We start from the raw sequence: 11,174 nt of genomic DNA, 5'->3' as shown, positions 1-11,174 counted from the left end.
TTGGCAGGGAGATTGGAGAAATCTGTGCAGAGAGGCAGTATTGAGTTAGGGTATTAAAGAATGGCCTGAGTGTGGGTGATGGGACACGGGAGGGAAGACAATAATCCTTCGTGGAATGATTCTTTGATGGATGGAGAAGAGGAGCTGATGGCTCAGTGTTTCCTCTTCCTCACCCCTGCCAGTCCTGCTACACGCCATCTTGGGCGATCTGTGGCATCAAACAACCTAACAATGAAGGGCATTGTTGTGTGGCTTAGAGATGAGAGTACCAGGCCTACTCAGCTATTTTAAAATCCAGTGGATCATGGTCAGAAGCAAGGAAATTGAGAGTAGAGAAAATCCACTATTATAGTGTTTAGAGTCAGCAAAGTAAACACAAATTCCACTCCGTGAGCTAGGGGAACACAAACCTTGGTTCCAACCTTGATTCTTCTACCTTCTTGACCATTGTTAATGAGATGTTGTGAGCCTTGGTTTCCTTATCTATAAAGAGGGGATAGTAATACTTTGTTGAAAGGTTGTGATGAGGATTAAATGAGATTATCAATGTGGACAGGATGGCTGGGAATGGAGCAGGGAAGACAGAGCAGCCGTACATGAGCTTGTCCAACTTTTCAGAATAAGGGGACTGATGCAATGGTTCGGCACACTCAACCTTTCTCTCCCACCTGCCTCTGCTATGGAGACTGGATGCTAAAACTATCAACCTGCCAGTCCCCAGCGACCCTTGCAGCTGAAATACTAAATATGCTTAAGTTTTATTGATCACTTATGCTTGCCTTGGAACTGAGTCACAGAGAAAGAGCACCATGAGACTTTGGAAGCTGAGTTCAGTGGAGAATGAGGGGCGAGATCTGGCCATCTCTTTCGTTGTCTGGATCCCAGCAGAACTGGGCTGGTCTGGGACCTAACCCTGGGGAGTGGCTTTCTGATTGAGCTGCCGTCTGGTGGTGGAGATGTGCTGTACCATGTGGCCAATGACGCTGGCGTTGGCTTCCTATAGGAGAAGGTGACTCTTAACTCGGCAACTTCCTGATTATGGAAGAGGCAGCAGCTCCCTGGATGACCCAATTCTATGGTGACTCTCAGAGTTTGTCTGTAACCAGCATAAACCATGAATGACCTACCAGTGTCTAGTTCTGGCCAACACAAGTAGGTGGGACTAGTGCCAGCAAGCACAGGGCAGGTTCACTGTTGATTCGGGCAATGGATAATGAGAGTCCTGGAGCTCTCGGTGGATTTTTTTTACAGGACTTTAATGCTGAACCAGGTACACAGGCAGACCAGGCAGGGAGGCAGGCAAGGAGGCAGGTCGGGGGAACAGGCAGGGGTCTTAGGGACCAGGAGGCTTGGGAGGCAAGTGAGCCTCCCAGCCCCTTGAGAATCTCTGGGCTCTGTCTCTCTCACGTTCTCTTTGATCTCACAGTCATCTCAGAGTCTCGCCTCAGAGTGACACCACCCAGTTATCCCCTAGGCACAGGTGTGAGCATTTACACATGCTCTTTGGGCCCCAGTGTCCGTAATTACAGGTGCATGTGCCCTGGACTCACGTCCCCAAGTGTTTTTTGCGCAGGCTGCAAGAGGTGGCTATAAGGCTAATTGTAGAAGGTGGAAAAAGGCTGCCACTCCATTGACTGCACAGTGGGAGTTTGCTGGTACTGCCCCTCCTGCTGCTTCTCCTTTTTTGAGAACCAAGAGGAGGAGCTGTTCCTATCATTAAGGAGGGTCAATCAGGAACATGAAGGAGCCAGGAGCCTGCAGGTCATTCCTGAATTCTTACAGCAATTTTATATGCCCAGCCTGTAAGACAGACTTAATGTCACCTGCTAACAGTTATTTTTAGACCTGAGATAAACTACATGAACTATGGAGGTTAAATTGTGCACAAAGGAGCCATTCAATTGTGGCGTCTATTACAATGGTAACTCTTGTCGCCTTTTCTATTTATGATATTTATGTCTTTCGAGACCTCTTGCTGAGTGGGGAACAGGGATGAAGGCAAAGAGGAAGTGGATGCAGGTCCCTCCCTGGACACTTGAAGGTCGAACAAACAGTTAATGATGAAATATGACTTGATCTCTGTGTGTGGCATGTTAAACATTACCATGGTCTCCTATCTCTCCATCTTGCTAAACATTTACTTTCATTTGCTCTTTGTGTTAACTGGGTCACACACTTTAAGTTGATTTAGCAAAAGTGAGTTTTGGGCAGACTACTGAAACCAGGTACACATGTGACTGCCTGTTTTGTTCAGCTGCAGAGTCAAGGGGTGATGGGTAAGTGATTCTTCACTGTGGGCTTGATTCCAGGATTGACCTTGGACATCTTTCTTCCTCCTTTGTTAACCATAAGAGCAATGCCATCTCCTGATAATGCCTCGTGTATTAAGTAAGAGTGAAAATCTACACCTACCTCTGCAATTGACCTCACACTAAATTGGAGAGTAAAGTTTACCTGGTGGTATAATTATACTGGTGGTATGAAAGACAGTAAGTCTTGCTTTGTGTTCCAGTTAACAATGGCTTTGAGTGCCAATTAGCATGCTGATTCCTTAAACCCCCTTCAGCACAGCGTCGATGTGCAGTTTCCAAGAGCTATTCTCTGTGTATTGCCTGCGGTCTCCGCTGCCTCTGGCTTAGCAATGTCCAAATCACTACCACCTTTGTTCGCAGCTTTGTGTGCTACTGTGTGTTCCATTCTGGGCACAAGGAACCATCTCAGGCTCTTCCTATTCTTCCCAGCCTCTTTGGTGGCAATGCCAACATCCATATTTCTCAGTTCACCGCAGGAAATGGACATTCGTGCCCTGCCTTGGTCACACTGATGGTGCCCCAGGTCTTGTCATCAGTACAGGGCTCGTTGCACTTTCACAATGTCACAGTTTTATTTTTCCTTTCTGTTTTATTGAGACATAATTGACATACATCACTGCCTAAGTTGAAGGCGGACAGTGTGAAATGATGACCACACCAGGTTCCACTAACTTCCATCTTATAGAGCTACCATAGAGAAAACAGAAAAAAAATTTTCTCCTGTGAGAATTCCTAGGGTTTACTCTTAGTAACTTTTCTATAGCTCCATTCAGCAGTGTGACCGTCATCTTGTTGTACATCAACTCCCTAGTACTTATTTTTCTAATAATTGGAAATTTATACCTTTTGACTATCTTCCTCAGTTCTCTACTCCTTGATATTTTTTCCATGAGCTTTTTTTTTTAAGATTCTACATGTAAGTGAGATTGTACAGTATTTGTCTTTGTCTGACTTATTTCACTTAGCATAATGCAGTCAAAGTCCACTCACATTGTTGCAAATGGTAGGATTTTATGGCTGAATAATATTCTACTGGATATATACACCATACGTCCTTATCATCCTTCCTCAGAATGGTAGTTACCTTCTTTATTGTTATTTTTGTCTACAATTAAATGACTATCTTATTTTTGGTTGATGTTTTCCTGGTATATCATCATTTTACCCGAACTAGTCCCTCGTCCTTATGTGTGGGTTAATCTTTGGTCAATAGAATCTAGCTGAATTTTAAATATTTACTGTGTGAATTTGATCCCTACAAATATTATTATGGTGTAGTTAAGTTCGTTTTTATTCTTGTACTCCATAGTGGATTTATTTTTTAATCCCAATCACATCCTTTTGCTTTTATTCTAAGCTATTAAGGTTGAGTTTGCTAAGGCCTACAAGGCACACCTGTTCATGATTTTCATTCCCAGTTTGACTGCCACACATCCTAAACCTTTGCTCTGTATTTGAGGCCACTAGCTCACCTCTATTTTGACAGGCATTTAAAAAAATTGAGATAACATTAGTTTGCAACAGTATTTAAGTTTCAGGTGTACAACTTTGTAATTCGACATCTTTAGACCATGTGCTCACCACCAAGAGACTTTTCATCCACCTCCCTCATTCCATTTCTCTCTGGTAACTACCAATCTGTTCTTGGTATCTCAGCCTATTTTTGTTTTGTTTGTTCATTTTATTTTATTTTTGTTCATTTGAAAAATATCACACATGAGGGGAATCATATGGTGTTTGTCTTTCCCCATCTGACCCATTTCACTCCTAGCTCATTTCTGAAACAAAATCACCAACCCAGAAAACCACATCCAGAAAGTTTGTTAATGTGAGCACCTATGAGATCTGCACCCATGGGACTGCATTAGGGGAGGCTTTTGCCGAAGGAATCATAGCATCTACATCAAAGGAGCAGTAACAGTAATGATGGTGGAAACAGTAAGTTGATTGTGAATTGAATTGAAGATAACTTTATTCTTTCCCCATAGTTTTTCCTGCCTAGCTCAGGTTTCTGGTGATTTCCACAGCAGAGGAATTCTCTTCAATTCAATGAAGTACATGTAAGCTAGAAAGATGACCAAAATCTTTCCTAGAAAAGATTAAATGTATTTAGCTTAAGAGTCAGACTGGGCTATAAATATTCTATCCAGAGTTAAGCCATTAGCTCCACAAGAGAAGTGGAAGCATTGCTTTTTCTTGCACTAGGTGGCAATGTCTCTCTGCAAACCAAACCAGACTTTTGGGCTTGCTGCCAAGATTGTAGACTTCCCCTAGGAGGTGCCCACGAGCTTCCAGTAGCTTCCTTGATTCCAGAAGCCACATACAAAGTGGTACAAACTTCTATTTATAGAACGAGAAATTTGATGGTCCCTTAAGGTTTGTGACTCAGTTGGAACTAGGGAAGGAAAGTGAGTGAGAGGATGCACTTACTTACTGTAGTGAAGACACACCAGGAAATATTTCTGAGGAAATATCTTGGACCTAACTTTGGATGTGAAGTGAACACTTGCTTTCTTTCTTGTTCATGTTCCATATTTACAGGATTTTTCCGTTCAATTTTTTTTGAAAAACTCTGAGTAATAAGCAGTGCTGCTTCAGGCCTTATGATGACTCAGGTAGGGGCATTTCACTGTATAAGATGCTTACTTTATTGTGTCATGATGCCTCCTAATTAAAAATTTTTTTCTAGAATTTTAGTATTGCCATTTTTCACAATAGACATGTATGGAGATAAATCTATGTTCGGAGCACAAAGTTTTGTGCTAATAATTTGGCAGGTACAAAGAAGTACCTTATACTTCTTTACAGAGTAACTGTACTAAAGAAGTACAGTTATACTGTTGTGCAGTCATATTGGGTCTTCAAAAATGATACAACCAGCCCCTTACCTGTGAGGGTATTTTCAAAATTTTTGAACTCAAAATAAAACTAATTTTTCTTTTCATTCCAATCCTTCAGACACCCTCTTGAGCATCCATGCTACCTGTTTCTGTATAACTTTCTAGAATTAGTTTGATGTACAAGTGTATCTGTGTATATCTTAACATAATGAAAACTATAGATATTGTACATAGTGTTATATACTTTGCTTCTTTCTTAACATTTCTGAAGTCCATTTCTTATCAATCAGTACATAAAGGGCTATCTTCTTATTTTCTTGGTGACTGCATTCATATCATATGAAGACCGTATGGTTTATTTGAACAATTTCCGACTTTGAAAGAGAGTTTTGTGAGCTAGACTATGAAAGAGCCATGTGCTAGTTTTGCTTCTCTGTGGGAGCGGATGTACTGGCCTGTGGCCCCTGGATCACCTCACAGCAGGTATGCGAAGCAGGGTATTGCTTTTGTCCTCACTGCTCTGTATTCCCGGTGTCTGTCCCTGCAATGGAAATCTGGCCCCTGCACTCTCTAAATTTCTCTTTCTCGGCCCTCCTTCTCAACCTTTAGCCCTGAATGGATGAGCCCTTCGACAAATCTCCTTTCCCTGCCCCGCTAGAGGATTCTATGGGTTGGATATGAGTGTGGTAATTCACAGGTACCCAAACGGTGGAACACTTTGAGGATCATCAACAACTCACCTCCGAGGTACTGATCATAAATGCAATTTAATACGTGCTGATTTACATGCCGACTGTTGGACATGACCCTGGCCATTGCCAACAACTGCAGTTTATCCCAATCTCCCATCATCCTCTGCAGGACACTCAACTCCCAGGAATTTGCACCTGCTTGGACCCATAATCCACGTGGCTACTGATTTGTCACTACTTCTCACCACTGTGTTCTCTTTGTTTCTTTCCTTACGGGGTTTAAATAATCGCCACAGTAGACAGAGGACAGGGTGGCCCAGATGCGAGAGCTTGTAGGGTTTGAACCAAGCCTTCCACGAGGGTCACACTGGTGTGTTAGTGCCGGGGCCACCCAGACAACGGACCAAAAAATTGGCAGGACTTGGGGTGCTTTGGCGGTGGGAGTGACTACACTGAGGGGGAAGGAACCCCTTACTGTGAAAACGCTAGCAAAGATGTAAAACAATGTTACTTAAAAAATTTGAATTAAAAACATCCACACAAAGAACCACAGACTGGGCAACTTCAACAACAGCAATTATTTTCTCACAGTTTTGGAGGCTGGAAGTCTAAGACCAGGCAGGAGCAAAATCAGTTAGTTCAGAGAACCCCTCCCAGGTGGGCTCTTTCTCCCTGCGTTCTCGCTGGGCCTTCCTCTGGGTGTGTCTGTTTCTTAATCTCTTCTTATCAGGACTCCAGTCCTACAGGGTTGGGAACATCCTAATGACCTCATTTTAATTTCCTCACCCCTTTAAAGCCTTTATGTTCTCAGACTCACATCCTGAGGTTCTGGGGGTTAAGAGCTTCAACACATGAATTTCGGGGGACACAATTAAGCGTCAAACATTTGGAAAGGTGTGGATGAAGAGAAAGATTGCTTAGGAGAAGAGAGAGTGTGAACCTGGCAGAGAGCAAGCAGGGTTATGGAATTGGAACAATTGGTGCCAGGGAGTAGGAAGCTCGGTGGAGTTCTCTGTGGAGTTCTCTGTGGCCGCCATCTTTCCCATGACTTGTTATTATCTTGTCTGTCAGACCCACAGAGCTGGAGAGTCCAGGAGAGCACCTGATGGGCCACTCAGTCCACTCATTTCTTGTTATCCACACAGGCCAGGGCTGTTTTATTACAAGGTATGTGTAGTTACCTTGATATTACTGTTTCCTCTCAATACAAACAGCTCTAAGCATTACAAAACCCACAGAAAGTGATTGCCGTCTATCTTACTATGGGGAGGAGCTCACCATCAGTCAAGTGGGGCCTGGTGCTAACTAGGCACGCTTTGGCCGTCACCAGGCCTGGGCACTTTGTCTGGTCAAGGCTGAGAACTGAAGGCCAAACCAGATGACCTCTTGAGGCTCTGGAGCTTGGACAGCTGGGATGCAGTGGGCAGGTCAGTGGCTCTGCTGTCTCTATCTGTACTCTCATGTTTAAACCCCTTACCACCTAAAAAGTAAGGTTTAAGATGTTAATAGTAGAAGTATCTCAACTGCTTAGATGATAGGACACTATGACCATGGACAGCAAATCTTCTCCTAAGACCTGGGAATCAGAGGGTTGCAAAGAATGAGAAGAGAGGAGGCCACAGGCAATTTCCCTCTAGAACCCTAAGCTGTTGAGGACATGGATGTCATCTCTGGTCTGGTTGGAGCACCTGGTCTTTCAGCCCTTCTAGTCCCAACTCTGAAGCTGAACAGGGAAAGGTGAGCAAAGCAAGGCTCCCCTTGGCAGATGGGTGGAGATTGCTCGGAGCCAAGGCGTCCTAATGAACCCAGCTGAGCCGGCGCCTGGCACAGGGAGATTGCCCTTCCCCAGGCTCTGATTTCTCCCTGGAGGGTTGCATAGCTCTCTTGGATTTTATTTTTGTCACCAGCATTAAGCTCCACTGCTGTCAATATGGTTACAGGTAGCAAACACTCACAAATAATTACTCACTTCCCCTTTTTCCTTCAAAACCTTCATAATCAGCTCCCACCGTCAACTGACATTCACCGTTTTTAAACACCTGGACATTTAAAAAAAAAATGTGTCCATACAAAGGCACATATCTTTGCAAAATATTGTTGTTATTTTTGATGTAATTTGGTAGCTGTTGAAACATGGAGAAAATTTTCTGAGACTTGATAACTCAATTGTTTCAGTTACTTAACATGTGTTTCTGTCCTTGTTCAATGGACATGTTGGGGTGCTGGATGAAATTTACAAAGGGCCCCCGTTTGCATCCCTGAAGACCACAGGCTTATCCCCTGCCATCCATGCTTGTCTGTCCTCTCCTACTTGCAGTTGAAAATGCAGGGAATCCGTTTGAAAGTTGTGCCATAGCTTATTTTTCCAGAGCAAACTTCTGTAAAGTGTTCTCTACCATGTTGAGCAGATGTGACTCACCCACAGATCAAGATTAAAATGTATTTTATAACTTCCTCTATTTATTTCAAAATCATCTCTGCTAATGACAGGTTTTGTCTGGTTGGTTTTTGCATAAGAGTCAAGTAATACTGCAAACATGGTAAATGGCACACTTTTTAAAGCCACCAAATTGTAAATAAAATGAAAATTGATACTAAAATATATTTCAGATTTGTTCAATATAACTTCGATCTCCCCTTTGATCTAAAAATTAGATTTTAACAGCATCTACTTGAACATGAGAGAACTAGCATTTTTTTTTTTTAAAAAAAAGAAGGCCTAGGAAGAGTCTTAGTTTTAAAAACACATGCCTGAGTCATTTGCTATTATCATAATTTAAATATGACCTTGCTAGACAGCAAACAGTCTAGTTTCATTGATTAACTCGGAGGATTAACTGAAATAATTTTTAGGCTGTGTTTCATCTTCACTGCCTGCCCCAGATGAACTGAGAAGTAGCTGGATTTAGGTTTCTTTTTCACTGGGGTGCAGTGTGGCTGGACACACACGCTTCAGCATCAAACTGTTGCTTGGATTGAACTGCTGCTAATGCTGTGGTCCCCGTCCACCCAGCCTCTCTGCAGGGAGCTCTAGAGCTCCTTCCTCTGTGGGTCCTGCAACACCCTGCAGGACCTGCAGGTAGAGGTCACCCACCCCAAGATCTGGGTCCATTATCTCTCCAGCCTCCCTGGCAGGTCTGTCATGGAACAAGCAGAGGCTTTGGAATCAGACAGACCTGAGCTCAACCTGCTCTGCCGTCAACTAAAGTAAATCCTCACTTACTGTTGCCAGTAGGTTCCTGGAAACTGTGGTTTTAAGCAAAACTACATACAATGAAAGCAGATGCTCAAATAATGTCTTTTCGTTCTATGTCTGCTGGGAATTGCTTTTTCTCATCAGCATTATAATGAAACAATCTTGAATAAAAGGATGTTTGTGAGAGCTTGCTGTACCAGGCAATTGTAGCTTCCTGAACCTCCTTGTCCATCTATAAACCTATAATCTGAACCATTTACTAGAAGGTTGTATGAGAAAATAATGCCATTTTTTTGTTGACATCTGGCTTTAGATGAGTTTTACCTTGGCCTATTTTGCATGTTGTGACTTCTCTGAAACTCACTCTTCTCCTTTGTAAGATGAGTCCATAGGCTCAATGAGGACAGACACCATGAAATTGTGTTGTTAATGGTACCAGTCAATAAATGGTACAAACCTTTCTTTCGACACATATTTCTCTTCCATCAGCCTGGTGAGTAAGGAAAGACTGTAACTCCACCAATGAAGAAACTGAGCCTCATATCATCAGAATGCAATCATATGGCTGGATGCAACCCCACAATTATGTGACAAAGCTCTCCTCATTTTTTTTGTAATTGCAATACTCAACATTGATAACACAATAATACTCACGTGTGGTAATTACAAGATCTTCAGAGATTTCTTGGAGTTATCCCTTTGTTTTGTGATTTGCCATTTCTTTCCAAGTTTTGTCTGAACATCTGGACGTGGTCACTGGGCACAGTGATGGGCACAAAATTCTTCAATGGACCAGCTCCACGTGCTCACCTCCTATCTCTTTGATGTAAAACACCAGGATTTTGCTGCCTCTCCACTTTCCTGCTCAGTCCAGACTACATGGTCTCCCCATTTCCTGACTTTCTAGGGTGCCTCGGCAACATCACCAGATGTCCAGGTATGTTTAGTGTCCCATGGTGGTTTCCTGTTATTAATTCTTAGGGTTCATGTTTTAATAAGTTACTCAATAACACCTAATAAATATCTGTTGGTTAATCTGTTCATTGATGTGCAAACACCCACAGCTACTTGCATGGACCCTGTAGTTTAGCAACACCTTATGGGCACATCATCTCCTTCAAGTGTATCATAGCCTAGGAGGTAGGTTCTGCTGCTGCATTTATTCCATAAATGAAGAGACTCATGCTTGGGGTGCCTGGTACACAGAGATCACACTGCAAAAGGAAAGCAGCTCTGGCCCCAAGTGCTCCCATTCCAAAGGTTGAGACCCCTTGCCTTTTTAAACCTCCTTTTGTAGAGATGCCCAGTGGTGGCATAAAAGTTAATTGTATGAACTTAATGAAATAAATATCTAGTCATTAAAGTCATCATTATGAAAAGCAATATAGCCATATTTAAAAAGATTTGGCTGAAAAAACCCCAAGTACAAAAATCACATCTTTGCCATGATGGTGCCCTAGAATTAGATAGCCTGAGTAGATAAGGGCTGGAAGGGGAAGGGAGAGTTTACATCATTAAGGCCCCTTGTGTTTATAATTTCACATGGCTATGAACCATCTGGCCCCTTTTAGCTCTTTAGTGGAATCACGATTTTCTTTGGAAAAATAACAGTGAGAGAAAATAATTCCACTGCATCACACTCCCTTTAAGAACTCCAAGCGTAAAAGTGCCTGGAAATCAAAATAAGGCTTTTCGTGGAATTGTGCATCTGCAGAATAACAAAAGCCTGTGAAGCAAAGGCCAGGCCTGGCTGCAGAGGCTGGCCCGGCAGCCACAAGTCCCATGTACTGACTGTTTCATCTCAATGACACTTGTGACGCACGTCTTGTGTGGAGCACGGGGAGGTGGGCTGGCTGGCTGGAATCAGGCTCTGAGAGGCCTAAGGAGCATCCATTGTCCTCAGCTGCAGTGATTAAATGCCGGGTTAAAGAGGAAACATTCCTTCCACCACCCCTGCCCCCCCCCAACTCAACTCACCAGGCCCATTCACAAGGCTCCTTCCAAAAAACATTGACAGTGTGCCTTGTATTCTTTGTCCTCACAGCTGACACTGCCACCCAGACAAAGGGGTTTCAGGAGGTTAATTAGAACCAGGTAATAGAGGGAAATCAAGGACCAATGTTTCAAAAATACC

The sequence above is a fragment of the Talpa occidentalis genome, unplaced genomic scaffold (genome assembly GCF_014898055.3).
Source record: "Talpa occidentalis isolate TD23 unplaced genomic scaffold, MPIMG_talOcc4v2.1 talOcc4.4, whole genome shotgun sequence".
NCBI lineage: Eukaryota > Metazoa > Chordata > Mammalia > Eulipotyphla > Talpidae > Talpa > Talpa occidentalis.
This window is presented reverse-complemented; position numbering follows the sequence as displayed.